This window comes from Perissodus microlepis, chromosome 20 (assembly GCF_051167445.1).
Source record: "Perissodus microlepis isolate ML-2025 ecotype Zambia chromosome 20, ASM5116744v1, whole genome shotgun sequence".
In the NCBI taxonomy this organism is placed as follows: Eukaryota; Metazoa; Chordata; class Actinopteri; order Cichliformes; family Cichlidae; genus Perissodus; species Perissodus microlepis.
This window is the reverse complement of record NC_140480.1, coordinates 10585527-10604061: the sequence shown is the minus strand read 5'-3', so window position 1 is coordinate 10604061 and position 18535 is coordinate 10585527. Positions and strand designations below refer to the sequence as shown.

General features: G+C 38.3%; 1 protein-coding gene across 1 annotated transcript in view; it reads left to right on the top strand.

Moving 5' to 3' along the window:
• Nucleotides 1-18535, top strand: part of vdra (vitamin D receptor a) — a 77050-nt gene that overhangs the window by 32810 nt on the left and 25705 nt on the right. The window lies entirely within an intron of this gene.

The window sequence follows — 18535 nt, the reverse complement described above, 5'->3', positions numbered from 1 at the left end:
GTGTTACCTCCTTTGCACAGTATCACCTTAAAGCACTTGTTGCAGGCTGCTGAGTTTGCATCTTTTGCTGTGAAGTACAGCCAGACTTTTGACCGCTTCGCCTTGGGCATTTTTAATCTGTAGCTCTGCTCTAAAAGAACGTACGTACCTGGGCCCGCCTACTATCCTTGGAAAAGTAAAATGGCTAGAATCCAAAGTGTATGACATCTCAGGAAAAAAAAAAGCACCGAAATAAAGCACCGAAATAAAGCACCGAAATAAAGCACCGAAATAAAGCACCGAAATAAAGCACCGAAATGTGCGCTGCTTTTCGGTCTGGTTACTATTGTTTATGTCAGATACCGGTACCCATCCCTAGTCCCCACTACACCACACTGTGAGTAGATGATGAACTCAAATGCTCAGTAACTTTCAGGAGCTTTCATTCTGGATTATTGGGCTTTGTGGATGGTCATCTGATTTGTTCACAGAGAAGAAGTCAGTTAGGATCCAGATTAACTGAGCAGTTTCCACTAATCCAGATTATGTTAATTATACTCACGAAATTTTTTAAAGACTTTTTTGCGTCCATGACCTCGCAGAAGGTGGCCAACCCTTTGCTGCAGTGATGGCTTTCTGCCATCACTGCAGCACCCCAGCTACTCTCAGTTATTGCTGCAAAAGACTGCCTTCCCTACCCCACCACCTGAATCACTGTTGATGAGGGTTGGTTAGTTTAGCTTCATGCCAGCCAGCTCCCTTCCCTCTATTGCAGCAAGCCAACTCCACATTGCTCCTCCAACTAACCAGCTTCGGGTGCTTCAGGTGGAATTGGAATCAGTAGCCAGTGACCTCTGTCAGCTCACTTTATCTGGCATCTGCCTTGCTGGACTTGGCTCTGGGGCTCACGGACTCTGTGCTTCCCACCATTTCAGCTCCGATGCTGCTACTTCTTTGGCAGTCACATTAAGTGGATGAGGAGCCTCCAGCCTTTGTTCCCACTTCTCTCTCTTTTGCAGGTGGAAGTGGGGCTCTCGCGTTCCATCAGCTCTTTCAACACCAGCCTCCAGCCAAGCCACCAGAGGGTGTCCTTCAAGGCCAGCCCCCTGAACTGTTTTTTGTGATTTTTTTTAAGCTTTCGTACTCCCTGCTTTTTTGTTTTTCTCACGTCAGTTGAGCTACTTATCCTCATGTTTTTTCACTTTTGTTTGTTACCAATGGGCTTTCAAGCCTGAATAAATGGCTCACTTTTTGTTTGTATTCTGCTTCTCAGTCTTTGCATTTACATACTCACTACATCACACTCCAACATGACAAAAGTGGTATGTTTATCATCAATATATAGATTAAAGATGTTCCTGCTTATTTACTCTCCATCGTACTATAAACAGGCATTATATAAAAAGGTTGTGGTGCCGCCAAAACACAAGCAGTTGCTAGCTTATTTATCTCAAGAGTTCAACAATTGCTGTAGTAAAAGCTACATCAAAGGTCCCCATCTGCATCCATGCATTTGAATGAAGCCTTTGTTGTGATGGCTAACACATTTTTCTAATTTCACTTTCTTGAAAAATTAACCAAATTGTGGATTATAAAACAGTTTCCAGCAGCTTCATTGAACTTTTAGGAGCATTTACACACTCCTTTGATCTAATGATGTCACTGAAATTATTGCTCAAGTCAAAGTGTTGGGATTGTTTGTGCAGCGGTTGTTTCTTGTAAGGTTCCTGCTGAGTTCAGGGAATCCTCATGTTTATTTTGGTTTTCATTAGCTTTTTTTCCTCCTTTCACTCTTTCCCCACATTTGCACCTGTTATTTGTCTCATTCACTTTTTTCTTTTTTTTCATCATTTGTTCCCTTTTTCCGGCTTCCTTTTATCTGTTAGTAGGAATCTCCCTTACAGTTAAGTATTCATGCTTATTTCCTTTTCATTGCATTCCCATTTTATCATCCCATCTCTTGCTTTTACTTGTATATTTCTGTTGTCATTACGTTGCTATTTTCTCCTACCTAATTCCCTTGCGGTCATGGCTTTGGCTATATTTATGAGGTTTCCCACTCTCCCTGCTGAGCCTTATTATCAGGTTAAGCATTAACCTTCAGGCTTTACCTTGCTCGTCCTTAACTTTGTGACATCGTTGACGTGGCCACAGGCTACATTACTCTGTTCTGATTCCAGTATGTTAACCTCTTGTTAATAAGAGAGGAAGAGAAATAAAGGGAAGTTACTGATGTGATAGGAGTACTGGGAGGAAATAGTCAGGATGCAAAGAAAAGAGGCTTGCCGTGGGAGTAAGGGAGTATCAATAAATGTTATTGAAGTAGCTGCAAGGTTCTTGTAGAGGAAGGAAAGCATAGGAAGAGTTGAATTAATATTTTTGTCCCTGGGGTGTTTTTTTTTTTTTTTTTGACGGTAAGCTCTTGTGTTTATCTGTTTGAAGGGAAAAGAACAAGCCTTTCTTATTGACAGTGCCCTTAGGTTACGTTAAGTGTCATATTGTTTGCTTTCTATCAAATGTTTTTGTCTTTCTGATTTAAGTCAAGCAACACCGCGGTATCCTTGGGATTTGCATCAAAGTTACACTTTTATCTGTCTTTCTCCCCACAGATATGAGATGCTAAATAGAAAGTATTTCTTTCTGAATTTATTGTTGTTTTGTTCTTCATAAAACAGCCATGAACCCATGCTACATGAGTAATGTCTGACTCACACAGAACAAGTTTATGAGGCATGTTTGGCTATTATTCTTCCTTTATATTGCAGGGAAATCGGCACCCATGAAACAAACAATTAGCCTTAATGAGTCCAGGCAAAACTTATCCAAAATTCAAAAACAAAAAAACAAAAACAGAGATACATAGGCAAATAGGACTTTAATAATTATATTATTTATTATACTGGCAGTTCAAAAGGTCCATTGATTGAGGTTTCGTTTTTTGTTCTTTAGGCAGATTGTGCTATGTGGTATTTTTCAGGGGTTTAGTTGAGTCAATGTTCAGTAAATTGATAGAATAATAATAGTATGGAAACCTGTCTTTTTTGTACACCCTTATATGTATAAATTTTACTGAATACACTTTCAACATTCAGCTTTCAAAAATGCACTGTATAGTGTAACTTTGTATACAGAAACTATATTAATTAGACCAACACAGACAAAGTCCTCCAGTCAAAGCTCTTCATTGGCTGCCTTATCACTGGAGCATCCTTTAACAATATAACTAATAACAAAAGAAGCAGCTAATTTCTGCTGTTCCCTTACTTGCTTGGAACCACTATAGTGGGCAGTTCTACATGTTTGATTTGGCATGATTTTACAGCAGGTGCCCTTTCTGATTTTCTGTGTCTTGTCCTGGGTTTGAACTGGGGATCTTTGACTTGTTATGCAAATAGGTAAACTACTATTGCTACTACTACTAGTCCTACTAAAAATAATACAAATAATAATCAACTTTTGATACATATAAAATAAGTGAAAAGAACAAGTAATGCAAGTTATACAAAGGCCACTCTGTATTGGTGGGTCTTTGAAAGCTTTTTGAAATGAGGAACTGATCATGCTGGTGTTAAATAAGTAATGTTTGTTCCACAGAATTGGGGATAAAACAGATAAAGCACGATCCTTTATTTTAAGCCTGTAACCTTTTAACTGTAATTTATTATGTAGTCTGAGTCATCTGGGCGGTGTAAGATGTTCGCACTTCTGAGATATAGAGTCACTACATAGTGATTCGAAGGTAATCAGTAAAGTCCTTTCCAGATGAAACTGATATAAACTAGGACTGGGTCCTGTCGAACCTAACATGCTTTGAGGGGAGTTTATGAAAAATGTAAAATTGTCTGCAGGTCTAATGTTTAGAAGCCCTCCTAAATCACTGTGTTTTATCTTTCTGGTAACAGTAATAAAAATGTAAGTGCTAAGTCATTTTCCACTAACTGTTGACACTGATAACATGAATAGACATTGCAAAGCAATGAAATGCCTCATTAGAAGTTACCATTCACTTTAGGCAAACACTGGAAAGCAGTACAGATGTCTATAAAATCCACAGCAATTTCAGATGAGCGGCAGTAGATTTGGCTTTACGTAATGGAACCCATATCTAGAGGTGATTGGGAATAAGAAGTTGAGCAAATGTGTGCCAAATCTGATAATGACATTGTGAAAGAAGGCATAAGCTACTTTCCATTGTTCTGTGGTCTTTTGTTATGGATGTAATGCATTACGCGGATGTGTCATAATGCTTAAGTCAAAATGTAATGTGAAGCATTTCCTTTGCACTTTGCTGTGTTTATCCTTAGAAGATGCTGTGGTAGAAAACAGGTTTTGTTCTTATTTAATCATACTCCATGTGCTTTTAAAACACAAAAATAGTACACATCCAATGTAGAAGAACATTTTAATTTACTGTCTAATTTTTTAATGCTTGTCGGTTTTTTTGTTATTTCCCACACATCATTTTCTACTGTGCAAACATATCTATGTAGCAAACACTGGTGTATGTCCAGTACTTGCTACCAATCCGCCATCAGATCTCTCCACTAGATCACAGTTTACGTCAGCAGGGATCTGGCCTGAATTGCAGCCTTTATTAATGTGCTATTTGCTTTACTTGGCCCAGCTTTAAGGGAAGGCAGGGGCATTATTAATATGGTACAGCCGTTTTGTCTGTAACAGAAACAATGGGTAATTTAAATAGCATAATGTCTATTAGAGCAGGGTGATATGACCAAAAATATTTATCACCATATAGATTTGAGAATTTGCGATAACGATATAAGTGACGATATAATTGACACTAGACAAAATACTTTCCAACTCCACAACTTTATTAGTTAAAAAAAAATCAATGTATTTTCACTTAAACAAGCAGCTGTTTTTTTATCTGCATTAAAGTTATATAAAAATGTAACAGTGCGAATGTAAATTCCTTGCTGACAGTTTAACCAAAAGGCATTTCCAGTGGAAATTGGCCGACATATCTTCAGCATAACCATGTTTAATATCCACAAAACTTAAAAAGAGGTTATACAAACACAATACGGTAATATTATGTTGACGCACAGTACGTATCACTCCGCGAGGCTCCTGCCTACGATAGCCGTAATGCTCCGACAATCCATCAAGCGGTGCGACTTCGTAGCTTAGCAAAGTCGTACTGAAACATTTGACAGATTTTCGGGCGCCGTGTTCATAAAATCGTTTCGAGGTCAGTAAACACAACCAGAATTCAAACATAAGGCACACGGGATTATAAGGGGCACTGTCGATTTTCAGAAAAATCAAAGGATTGATTTTAAGTGTGCCGTATTTTCCAAAAAACACGGTAATAACGACGGCCCGCTAGCATGCGCTACCAAAAATAGTGCTTTGTTGTGTATCTGACAGACGAAAGCTAAACCAGTTCCACACCACTGAAGTTGCAGCATTTTTACAAACCAATTCTGGTTCATCCGTTTCATTCAACGATCCGCTTTCGCCCTTGTCATTCCCCGTCGCCTTTTTCGCTATGTGCGTATGAAAACAAAGGCACTGCGCATGCGCGTTTTACCCATATTCTATCGCGATAGTCATTGCCCAACATTATACCGGTATTACCGTGAACGATATGATATGGCCCAGCCCTAATGTCTATGTTGATATCCACTCAGCTGCTTGACAAAGACCCTTTTGTAAAGTGTTGTTTGTACAGTTTTATGTATATGTTGTTTTAGCTTTGTAAGCTAGCAATCAGCTGTGTTTAAAAGTATAAGAGATGCTTTAGTCAGTCCTAAAATTCTGAATAGAATCGCATGTTATTTCTTTTGATGTAGTATTTTGACAAGACCCACTACTTAATCAGTTTTGGAAATAATCCAGAAGTAGGGACCGCCTTCTATGCTGACATTATTGAAAACAGCAGAACTATTTTACAGTTGAAACAGATTTGTTGCTTGTGTCGTTAGCTGTGGCTCTGTTTTCCACACTGTAGCTGTACTCTGACTTTGACTCTGCATGACAGCTCAATCAGCTGCTGTTTGCCATTATTCACATGTTCCAGGTCAGCAGATGATAAGAATATATTGATCACTAATAACAAAGCCTTAGCTCATCATGTGTGCAAGTGTCTTGTCAGTTGAAAGAGTTGAAGGAGTTGCGCAAAGAGCCTCTGTTTTATCCCAGATCTCTTTTGGGCATTTTGCATTTTACCCAGACATAAGTGTAAGTAACCCCATATGCCCTCTAAACAAAAGTGGATACGATTTGTGCATAATAAATGGTCTCCTTGCCAGTGTGTACATCACAGCTACATTTCTCACTAAGCCAGCAAAATCAAGCTTCCACATCCAGTGCTGGACACACCACATGACACCCTGTGGCTCCAAAAAAGACAGCTGTAAACTATGAGGACAATTTCCTGACTAACATATCTGAAGAACTATAAGTTGTGTGGAAAACATTTGCAAAATTTGGCCCTGAGGGTGCTACCGCAAGAAAACTCATGCAGTGAGTAATGGAAAGAAATCATCTTCATTGTTTCCTTCTCTTTATCCACACTCGACTGCCTCATTATTTTCTGTTATATTTTCAGCAGTGGGCCTTCGCTGTGTTCTTAAATACTACTTTTTCTTGCCTCTTTTACTCCTTCAGTTTCCATTTGTCTCTCCCTTTTTCACTTTCTCCTTTCATTACTTAATTCCCTGCTTTCATTTTTTTTCATGACTTCATTCCTTTCTTTACAAGCTCCTCTCTGTCTCACCCTCTCTTTCTCTCACTCCTCCCTCTTCGTCTCCCTGTCAGTCTGCCAACAGCCCAACAGCCCAGCCTGTTCGTTTTCATCCTCCGCCTAGAAAACAAGGTCTAAAGTTCAAAGCTGCTGTTGTGGATTGGTGGCAGGAGAGGGAACACAGAAGGAGGCCAGACCTGGGTCAAAACAGATTTGAATATTGTCTTAAGTAGATGGAATTTGAATTTAACCAGATACCACATTTTAATTTCAGCACACGTAATCACTTTGAATTGGGTGAATAAAACAGGAATCGTTTACTCCTGTCTTGACCAGCGTCTCAACACATTTTATTTAAATGCGATAGTGAAAGAATAAAATGTTTTTGTCTTAAGTCTTGTGCCTTAAATGCATTCAGAATAAGGGAAATACCCTCTGCACCAGCAACAACAATATGAAATGTTAATACAAGGCAGAATGGATCCATGCTGTCATTGTTGTTTATGACTCATCATGACCAGCAGCAGAAACCGAGACTCATTAGACCAGGCAACATTTTTCAATTTCTTTTGTCCAGTTTTGATGAACGTGTGTGAATTGTAACCTCAGTTTGCTGTTATGACAGCAGTGGCTCCTGTAGCCCAGTTGCTTCAACGTGAGATGTTCTGGTGCATAGCTTGGTTGTACTGAGTGATTATTTGAGTAACTGTTGCTTTTCTATCAGCTCGGATCAGTCTCCCCATTCTCCACTGACCTCTGACATCAATAAGGCATTTTTTACATGTAGAACTGCTGCTGGATATTCACTTTTTTCTAGTTCATTCTCTGTAAACACTAGTGATGGTTGGAAAATTGCAGCAGATCAGCAGTTTCTAAATTACTCAGACCAAAACAGTGTGGCACCAAGAAACACGCGATGTTCAAAGCCACTTTCTGAGGAATTATATTTTGATTGGTTGGTCATTTTTCATGTTTCCACATCCTGCCTATGCTTAGTGTATACCAGCATATTTTCTACGTGACTAATCTATTCATTTGTGCGGCTGGGTTGTTCTGGGTTGTTCCAATGTTAGAATGTGAGTGTGTTTGCCACAAAGACGTGTGTACTCTATTGTTCGTGGGCCTCCACCTGAGTAAGCTAAGTGCTCACCTGTATTTTCCCAGCACATCTTCTTTCAGCCTCCATCTTTGTGGTACCTGTAATAAAAATAAATAAAACAAACTGACCTACTAACTTGTGCACACGCTCAGCATGTACCATGCTGGCATGTAGGCACATATAAAGGAGGTAAGAACATGCTCTGGTTTTGCAATGTGTTCACTGAGTTGTATGTAATAATTTGAGTAGGGCTAATGAACAACAGGAATTTATAGTGCATCTGCATTTTGTGTTTTATTGAGGAGTATCATTTATAGATGATTTGTTGCTGGCTTGAAATCTATATTTACTTAAAGCACATAATGGTTAAAGACCTTGACAAAGCTAAAACATTACTACTTTCTTAGCAGTTCAAATAATGTTAATAAGCCTGCATTAGTAGAGGACTTTTAAGTCTGAGTTTGCTCTTACAGCAGGAAGATCAAGACTGTGTTGTTGCATCAATTACATTTTCTGATGGCCTCCATTAGTACTAGGGCTGCACAATTAATTGAATTTTAGCCCTGATCTCAATTTTAACTTGCCACAATTACATTTTGTCTGAGTACCTGACCACAGGGTTGTATGTGCCAATTACAGCTGTTCCTGCACAAAGTTTCTTGGACATAGTCTTGATGAGTAACTCTCCATTAAAAGACAGATATGCAAAAAATCCAAATGTCTACAACAGTAGAAAGTGAAGAGCTTGTCTCTGGAAAAGAACCATCATTTATTGTTGGAAATACTTGGAATTAGTGCAAATGGTGCTAACCAAAAAATCCTCCAAAGAGTTTTGAAGAGTTGTGTCTCAACTGTAAAGCAACACAACTTATTCAACTGACTGAAAACACACCACAAACTGCTGGATAATTTATGCCTGAAGGCCAAGAAAAGCGATGCAATGGTTATTAACGCATTCAAAAATCAACTAAAGTCGTCTCTAAGAAAGAAGTGTCTGCATAGCAGTCCAGCTCACAAAGATGGAGAGAAATCACCAACACAGCCATATTCCATTTGGACAAATATTTTGTCTCCAGGCTTCTGGAAAATGGTCAGCATGCTGGACAAAAGCAATTATTTTTTTCAAAGTAGCAGTACCTGTACTATGCGCAAGAGCATGCAGGGGAAGTGGAGAGGGATCTCACAACTGGGGAGTACTTTGCTACGAGTTTCATTTGCAAGCAGGTACAATTAATGATGTGTCTGCAAAGATGTTTTAATTAGCTGGAATGTAATACATTTAAAAAGTGAAAGTGAGTACAGTGTTGATTTAGTTTTGTTTAAGATTTTGGTGCAATTTAAAAAAAATATTTATAGTTTTCTCCTAAGATATGTGCAAAATTTAGTTTAATAAGGGAGAGAAATTTTATTTTGATGCAAAGATTTGTACATTAGTAAACTGTAGTCCAATAATTGTGACAGCAGTGTCACAGTTGGGTGCAACAATAACATTTTGCCACTAAAATCCATGAATAAACATGACCAATAATTGTGGTTTCAATACTGATCATAATAAGCATGATAGTCATTTTGGCCATAATCATGCAGCCCTAGTTAGTATCTTCAAACTGACCTGGACACACTGAAGGACGAGAACTTCCTTTGCTTACATTGCGTTCAACGTTCAGGCATCTGTTTGCGTAAAATCATAATGTTTGACATCTTGTGACGCCGATTTTTTACCATACTTTAATCAAGCCCATTGTAGTTTATTAATGCTGACATCCATGCCTTGGATGATAATTTACTCATGTTATTGTTATGTGTCTGTGCATGTTATTTCTACATGTTAAATTATTTTCTTGTTGTTTTAGTTGTCAGTGGAATATTTTGCTTGTTGAACAAAAAAATTGAATTCAGTTCACATGTTTATTTTAAATCCTTACAGCCTCCATTCTTCAAAAGTCAGAGGTATTGTGTTTTAGCGTGATCCGACCATTTGTTCTTGTCAGTTTGAAGCCATCTAGAGTAGCCTTGAACAGAATTAGTTTTCTCAATTTGTCAGAAACTTTCAGTTTTCTGTTATCAAACAATGTTTGGGCATTACTCAAGAATTTAATGACTAGTTTCTACATTCTAAAGTGTCTACATTTATTAAACGTACGTGCTGCTTTGAGTTTGTTTATTTCCCCCATAATATTGGCCCTTTAGGCCCCAGTCACATAGACCCAGAGACCGGTTGGCAATAGACACTCATTTTTCCATAGAGACCGGTGGTTGCCAGGCAGTTGCCAATCGTTCTCTAAGCCTGTGTGATGAGTCCTTTGGCACTTCATCCTCCACTGTGCTTGATTTCTGAGATCACTGAAAGTCTGATTCTGCTTACCAGATAGCATCATCATACCTCTACCTATAGTTGTCTTTCTATCCACTATTTACCTAGTGTTTGCATTGAAGGTCAGCCTGCTTCTGTCACAAACAGTCTTTCTTCTTGTTCCTTTTGAAGGAGAATGTTTTGACAGCACTGCAATTTCATAATGTGTCTAAGACATAGATCATATGTCAAGATTGTCTGATATAAGATCATAAAATCACCCACCTCCCTCTGTATGTTTTGATGTCCAGGATTCATGGAGCCAAATGGGAATCAAATGTCTTTGGACTGAAATTTTTAAAGAGAAAACCCACCTTGTCAAACAAAATTTAACTTGTAGTTTCTCACTTTCCAGCTCAGTAAACAAAACCAGTCAAGCCCTGAGGTGACACAGCCAGAAGTCTCTGTGTATCACCAGAGTGAGGAAACATTAGAAGTAGTCATTTATTTTTCGAGTTGTGGGATTTTTGAGTATGTGTACGAGTTAAAGCTCCGGCTCAGCTGCTGCTCTGTTGTGATGTAGTGGACTAGAGTTTATGGCAGTTAGCTTCTAGTGAGGCCCACTGTGAGGCAGCTGGTAGTAAAAGTAGGCCATGTTCCCTGTAGTGCCGCGTATAGAGGAGTTCACACTATATCATATAAAGAACAAGAGAAAACTTTTTTCTGCTTAGCTTTGAAGTGAAACTATTCGGAGGGAAAATGTTAGGCCCCTCTTAAGCCTCGCAAGATTTTGTTAACCAGAAGAAAATGCTGATGGAAAGTATTTTGTTGAACTATTTAGCCCAATGTTGTTATTAAGAATGCCCCACCTTAGACAGCAGAGAGGGAGAGGAACCTCAGCGTACATGCAACAAATACAGGACAGTTGAACCCGTATGTTGATATACTGCTTTGTAATTTTAAAATGGGATTACAGTGTGCAGTGCATAGTTGTGTTTCGGATATATTGTCAAATAGATTCTGGTTAATTTTGACAGAATATTTTGACAATATTTTACTCTAGTTTTAGTCGACTGAATATTATAAGATTATAGTAGAGCAAATCTAAGGCTCAGTTAAGTAAAATATAAAGTGTAAAGGTTTGTCATGTTTTTAACCATTGAAAGTTGCTTGCTTTCAATTGAAATTAACACTGGTTTAGACTTTATTGTTACTATGGTTCATTACATGCTGTGTCCACATTGAGTCTGGTAGGAGTTACACTGGTGTTGGATTGCACATCTCTAATTTTATGCATCTTCTCAGGAGCTAGTGTTTGTGTGGTAAAAGTTATTTTTCAACTAGTCACTCAAAGAGTGTAATACTGTAATACTTTATTGATCCCTTTATTGTCCTTTTTTCTTGATGTTTACACCAGATCAAAGGTCAGCAGCAGCAGTGAAAGCCAGTCCACCTTACTGTTCCACCTAAGTCTTTGTTAATCTGTGCATGTATTTCAGTCACTGTTACTAGAAGAACTCCCCTTTGGAGCTTAGATGGCATGTCTGGGAAAAATCTTTTTTTTTTAATACTTTCTCTTTATTGATTTTCATCTTATTTTACATAAAGAACTAAAGAGGACAAGGGAAACCAACACATTCACATATGTTCACATATTCCAAAATACACAACGCCTTGTTTTACTTACATATATTACATATTACACAGGTGCATGTTCCATTCAAACAAATTCGCAGCTGTCCCTCTGCATCACAGAGGTATCAGTTTCTAGTCTCGTGACGTATAACGATCCCATCGTTCCCAAAGTCTCTCTCCTTTCTCCTTCTGTAGCAGCAGTGAGAGGGTAATCAGTTCCATATGATGAATTGTGTTAATAATGTCTATGACCAGCTTCCGTGTGGGGGGGCTTGTCTGTAACCAACATTTAGTAATTGCCTTTTTGCATGCAACCATAATTGTTTTCAGTAAGTATGAGTATGAGTATGAGTCTCTTTTATTTATATCCTCAGAGATATTCCTAAGGTACATGGTACTAAAGGAGAAGTCCAGTGTTACTTCCAGCACATCCATCACCATTTGTTTAATCTCCTCCCAAAAGGTCTTCAGTTTAGGGCATGACCAGAAGACATGGAAGCAACCTGCAGCGACCTCCCCGCACTCCCTCCAGCATGAAGCGCCTGAACCACTTATTTTGGATTTCTGCTTTGGTGTGATGAAGAATCTAATTAAATTCTTCCATCCAAAATCTCGCCATGTTAAAGAATTTGTGGTAGATAACACATTGTTCCACATCCACAACCAATCTTCCTCTGAGATAGTTATACCTGCTTCTTTTTCCCATCGATGACTGACATATCTTGTTGAGGTCTTTTTCATAGCTATAAAACTTCTGTACATTTTGCCTATAGTACCTCTTATAATGTTCTCACCATAAGCATCCATAAATATTTGGATCACCCCACTAGCATCTGCGTCAAGCATTCTAATTTCCTTCCGGAAGAAGCTCCGAACCTGTAGGTAACGATAAAAATCTTCCCTGCCGATCTCGTAAATCTGACACATGTCCTCAAAATTTATCAGCTCCCCATGCTTAACTATCTTACAGATTGCAGTGATTCCATGCCTGGACCACTCCCTGAATTTATTGTCTAATAATGCTGGAAGGAAGCGTGGGAGATACGTTGGCCATCCCAGCAACCCTATTTCCCTATTACGACCAAAGATTTTAATCACATCTGCCCATTTGTTCAGGGAAAAACTTACACATAAATTTTGCATCTGATATGCCTGTGGTAAACTCTCAAGAGACCCCAGAACAGACTGTATTGGGAAATCCATCAAAGTCAACGCACGTCCATGTTACATTGAACTGAGAGCCACACACACAATACAAGCTGGCAATCCATGCTCCTCTGAAGTGTATTAAACAGTATATACAATACACACTGATTCTCATTATTATTCAGGATGTGGCACATTTCTGTTTCTTCCTCCACAACCATGTGGTCTTGCTGTTTTAGCAGCATGTAGGATATAAAGGTCTGTTTAAGTAGAAAATGTGATTTATGATAGAAGGGAAGCTGGAGTAAAAGAAAAACCGTACCCACCCTGCACTGAAAAAAAGGCCATGTTGGATTTACTTGATTCAATAATGGACATTGGTTGCACACAAACGTTTTTCTTTGGCAGAAACTTAAACAACTGAGTTAAATCAACTCAACTTATTCATAGTCAATAAACCTGTGCATTTTGTGTTCATAAAACGTGATTGAAACATGTTTAGATGAAGTAAGTTGAGCTCTTGGAATATTTTAATCCTTCACAATTTTGTCATTTTATTTCAACACTATTCAATAACCATTACCACAGTACTACTTGATCACTTAAATACTACATGTTGACTTCATATTACATAATGTTCAACAAAGTCTAGAGTCTGGTTAACATAAAAGTTGAATGGGTCTACAACAACTAACATCCTGCTATCTTTATCCTGGTTGCAGGGGGGCTAGGTTACGAGGCATGGTACACACTGGACAGCTCACCAGTGAATCAAATAGAGACAAACAACCGTTTGCTTTAACATTTATGGTGAATTTAGAATCACCAATCAACCTAAGCTAACTCTTGTAACTGCATGACTTTTAACTGTGGGAGGACACCAGAATACCCAGAGAGAAATCAGTGCAAACTAGCCATATTGTGGATTTGAACCCAGGACCTTCTTACTGTGAAGCAACAGTGCTAACCACCATGTCACCAGTCCAGGGTGGACATAAGTAGGAAAGCTATGATTTCAAGGCTTGATGCAGAATTTTCTGTACGTTTTTGTCCTTGACAGGTTAAACCACAATAAAAAGCAATAGCATACACGTTGTGTGTGTGTGTAGTTGTCTGCCTCTTGTAACTCTAGTGATTTTCTCCAAAAGTTGATTCTGTTCATCTGGATGTAGCGTTTTGTGGGAGAGACATTTCGTCACTCATCCCACAAAATGCTACGTCCAGATGAACAGAATCAACTTTTGGAGATTTACTTTCCTGGATGACTGAGAATGCATCAAGACGTTCTAGTGATTTTCCTGCAGTTTGAAATCTCATGTGATCTTGTTAATGTTCATGAGTCCAGCAACTAACCACTCTTACTAGATTGTATCAGGTCATCTCAACAAGAACAAATTAAGTTGTTGAATTTTGTACAGATCCTACATGATTTAATTACGTTCAAGATAGAAACATGAAAATTTTGTGTTCAAATTACAAGGTAGACTTTTTTAATGTAACAACCACCCAATTTACTTCTTTCGGTTTACCAAAAAAAGTAGAGGCAGCTGTTCGACTTGACTGAGATGGATGCCATCCTCAAACCACGATCCAAAGCGTGCAAGACTGAAATCCCGTGCAGTGTCGCAAGATTTAACATTGCTATATTATTGACTTACTTCACTCGAACATGATATGAACAATTTAATCTACCCGCTCTGCATGTTATGTAGTTTCTACACTATATAGTTACACTTAACTTTAAACCATGAGGCAATACACGCAAGATGCTTGCATAAATCCAAGAGCTGGCCAGTCCTTTTTTTTCAGTGTGTGGTGAACTGTTGTGGGCGGGCTTTATTCCAGTAGAGTGTTTTCCTACGCAAGAGGTTGTATATATTGGTCTTCAATTTTATCATCACTCATAGCTCTTTTAGTTGTTTTGTTTCTTTCATCCATTTCACAGGTAAAAGATTTATTTTCTTCTCATATGTGTTAACATCATAGGCTGTAAAAACAATTTTTAGAAACAGCTATAAATCAGCATAAGTGCATTGAGGTGCATAATTAATAAAGTAATCAAAAATTACTAAAATGTGGTTTTACAACTGGAAGCAAACACCCTCATGTAATCACTGCAGGTGTACTGCAGCGCTGACCTGTACTGCCTGCGTCTTTAATAGATGTTGTTTTTAAAAGCTGTGTGGCACTGCCGCTTTTGAAAAAGCTTCAGTGTATTTTATATTATGAGCAAACACAAAGTAGTGATTCGGTAAAGAATTTTAAATGTCCTTTTGGTGAGTGTTTGTTCTGTACGATGCACTGCTATGGGCTTTTAAAGCCTGCTTCGTGGAACTAGTTTTTACATACGATGAGGGGATTGCTGAATTTTTAACAAGACTAGATGGTTCTCAGCTGCACTGCCCACTGCTTCACAGAGGAAAATTGCATCAGCATCAGCATAAACAGCTACTGTAATCTAGCCTGTTTATCCCCCCTCACTACATATTTCATCTGTTGACATTAGATGTCATTTGTATGGCCCTCAGAGGCATTGTGGATGTGTGTTTACAGCTGATGGTGGAGTGTTAATTACAAAAAAGAAGGGGAAAAAAGAAGCCACAAATAATGTAAATTGGCTTATATTCCTATGTATTTATATACTTGAGAAGTCCTTAAAAGAACAGTGAGATTCTAGAACTGGTTTCCTGTTTGCGTCTTTCTGTTTTATTTAAGTCATTAAATTCAAGATGATGTGATGCATAAATAAGATCAGACCTTTTTTGGTTTATTTTCATGCCTCAGTCTACGTATGTACACACCCGGGACATGAAATTTTAATGAATTTAGTAAAATGATTGTTTGGTACACTGTTGATTTACCATTGAATTCTGTTACTGAGTATTTACAGTGAGATGGGAGTCACACGGCTCTAATAGTGTGGTGAGCAGGGGTGGGCTTTCGTTTCAAAAACAGCATAGATTCACTTATACATGGAAGACATTATTCATTCTACGTCTTGATAGTTTGAATATAAATAGTAAGAAATATAAAGTAACTGAGGTATAAAAATAATATGAGGTGACTGAGTCAGATATTCACATTCATATATTTCTTTACAAAAATGCTATATTATATTCAGTGCTATTGTAAAATGTCTTTTGTGTGTGTGTGTGGGGGGGGGGTTAAGACAACATGGCAAAATTGTATTCATAGTTCGAATCCATTATTCACAGCTGAACTGTTTTGTCCCTTAATCCAGTTCAGTTTGTTTTAGGGGTGTAAATGTGTAAATGTTATACCAGCTTATACCTAGTAAGCGTGCAAAACCCTGAAAATTGCTAAAATGAATCCAAACAAAGCACAAAGACTTCTGGCAGGCTGCGGTAGCACTATTCCATCAATTATGCTGATCTTAGTTATCACACATTTCAAGTATGATTCCAGATTTGTGGAAAAAGTGATTTGCAGATCTAACTGCTGTTTTAAAGGAAAGATAATGATGATGAGATTAAGGTGGTTTCAGTAACAGGATTCGAGAAGAGGAGAGACTGAATAACCTGCCAGGTAAAAAAAAAAGAAAGAAAAAAGGAGAGGGACAAGAGAAAAAAAGAAGAAAAAAGGGCTGTCATCTCTATCAGTTAATCATGCTCGCTGTGAATAAATAAAATGACAGTTACTAAGCAGTGTTACAAATGACAAACGAGAGAAAATACAAAAGGGAAAAAAGTGGTTAAAGGAGAAGTACCGTTTGAGTTGTTAATTACATACCTGTGGCTGAATCGCATTGTTGTTAATCAGCACTATTAATGAAAGTGCGGGTTGTTATGGTGTTTTTGCAGATCTGTTGAGAGGTTTGACACACTGTCTCCCTGCTTTACCTTCTCTAATTATTTCATTATTCACCTGCTGCTACATCAGTAAACAAAGCTGTTTTTGTGACAGGATGACTAATGGTGGAGGTCTTGTGTGTGTGTTTGTGTGTATGTGTGTGTGCAGATCTGTCCTATCCAACCACCCCAACACACACACGCACTGTTAGAGGAAATCACTGATACGTAAACACAGATACATACGAGCCAGGTTTAGATGGTGAACGCGTGTTAAAGTAATATTCCTTCAGTATTAAGTATGTTTGTATGTTTGCCGGAGTGTGACCTGCACTCCCACTGCAGTGTAAGTGGGTAAGTGCCTTCACAGCCAGAAGCTCCCAGCTCACGTGTCTGTGGGTTTATGTTTTCCTGGGAACTGGTGTTTACAGCTTCTACTTCTATGAACGTCAGCTCCCCCCTGGCTATATTCTGCAGCCACGTGACTCCTGCTGCTCCTTACTTCAGTGCATGCATCCCCCTCCTCTCTTTGTCCTCATTTTGTTGTCTTCCCCTAACTTGACCTCCCCCTCTGTAGTGCTGTTTATCGGCAGGCTCCAACACACTCCTCATTTATATGTCACATTGAAATCTCCATCTTTGTTTTTTTCCTTGTATTTTCTACAGTTTTGTTTCACTTTTTTCAAGAACTTTATTCTTAAAAATCAAATTAATTTCAACATGTTTCAAATTTTACTCTTGGAAGTCAACACCACTATCTATACGATTATTACATAGGCAACACAAAGGGACAAAGACAGTGAAGACGGATTCATAAAAAGTTTAAAGAGAAATTAAATTTGAGTCTAAAGGCGCAATAAACATGTCATAGAATGAACATGAAAGGCGGTAAAAAGTTTATGTTCTGTTTTAATGCTTTTTAAGACTTGCATAAGTAGCGGGGTGTTTGTCATATGTGCACTGCGAAAACAGTGAATAAATAAAAATGACATCTTTTTAACACAAAGAGAAAAAGAAATATTAACCATTAAGCCAAATGAGTTGATTTGATGAAAATACAATGCTTTAATCAATGCACAGATGAATGGGGAATTAAATTAAATGAAAAACATCAAGTGATTTATTAAGTTAGTGTGCCACAAAAACAGCTTTAGTGATTCTTGTCATTGATTCTTCAAATCTCTGGAAACCTATACGAGCACCATTCCTCCAAACATTTGTCCATTAAATGGTGTTTTTGTGATGATTGTGGGCAATTGTGCTAGTTTACATGCTGGTTCATAAGGGGGGAGATTTGGTGTCTATCATTTTAAAATCATCAACCCCACAAAATCTATAAATAGAGGCACTGTCGTCCAGAAAGTCTTGGTCTTAGTCTGACTTTAGACAAAGTTGCATTTGGAGAAAAAAAAGACTGTTGCTGGTATTATTTTGGTCACAGTTGCCAGTAACTTTTTGTTACACTACTCCTGCATATCTCTCAGAGGAAAGCCAGATGGTGTATGTGCTGGAAAAATTTCGATGGCAGAGAATGTTTCTTCTTGGCAGTATTAAATACATCAGTCTTTTCTGTCATTAATTCTTTTTGCCATTAACACAGTAATTTGAAAATTCTTGAGACGCGTGTGTGTGTGTGTGTGTGTGTGTGTGTGTGTGTGTGTGTGTGTGTGTGTGTGTGTGTGTGTGTGGCTGTGGCTGTGGCTGTCCCTGCAGACTCATTCAGCCAATAGCTGCACAATGCAGAGTGTGGCTGTCAATGCCTTTTGCTAAATATGCTAACAACCCAACACCTGTTTGTATAAGAGAGAAAAATACACACTTCACCTCTCTGTCGAGGACACAGTCAAAGACTCCCACAGAAGACA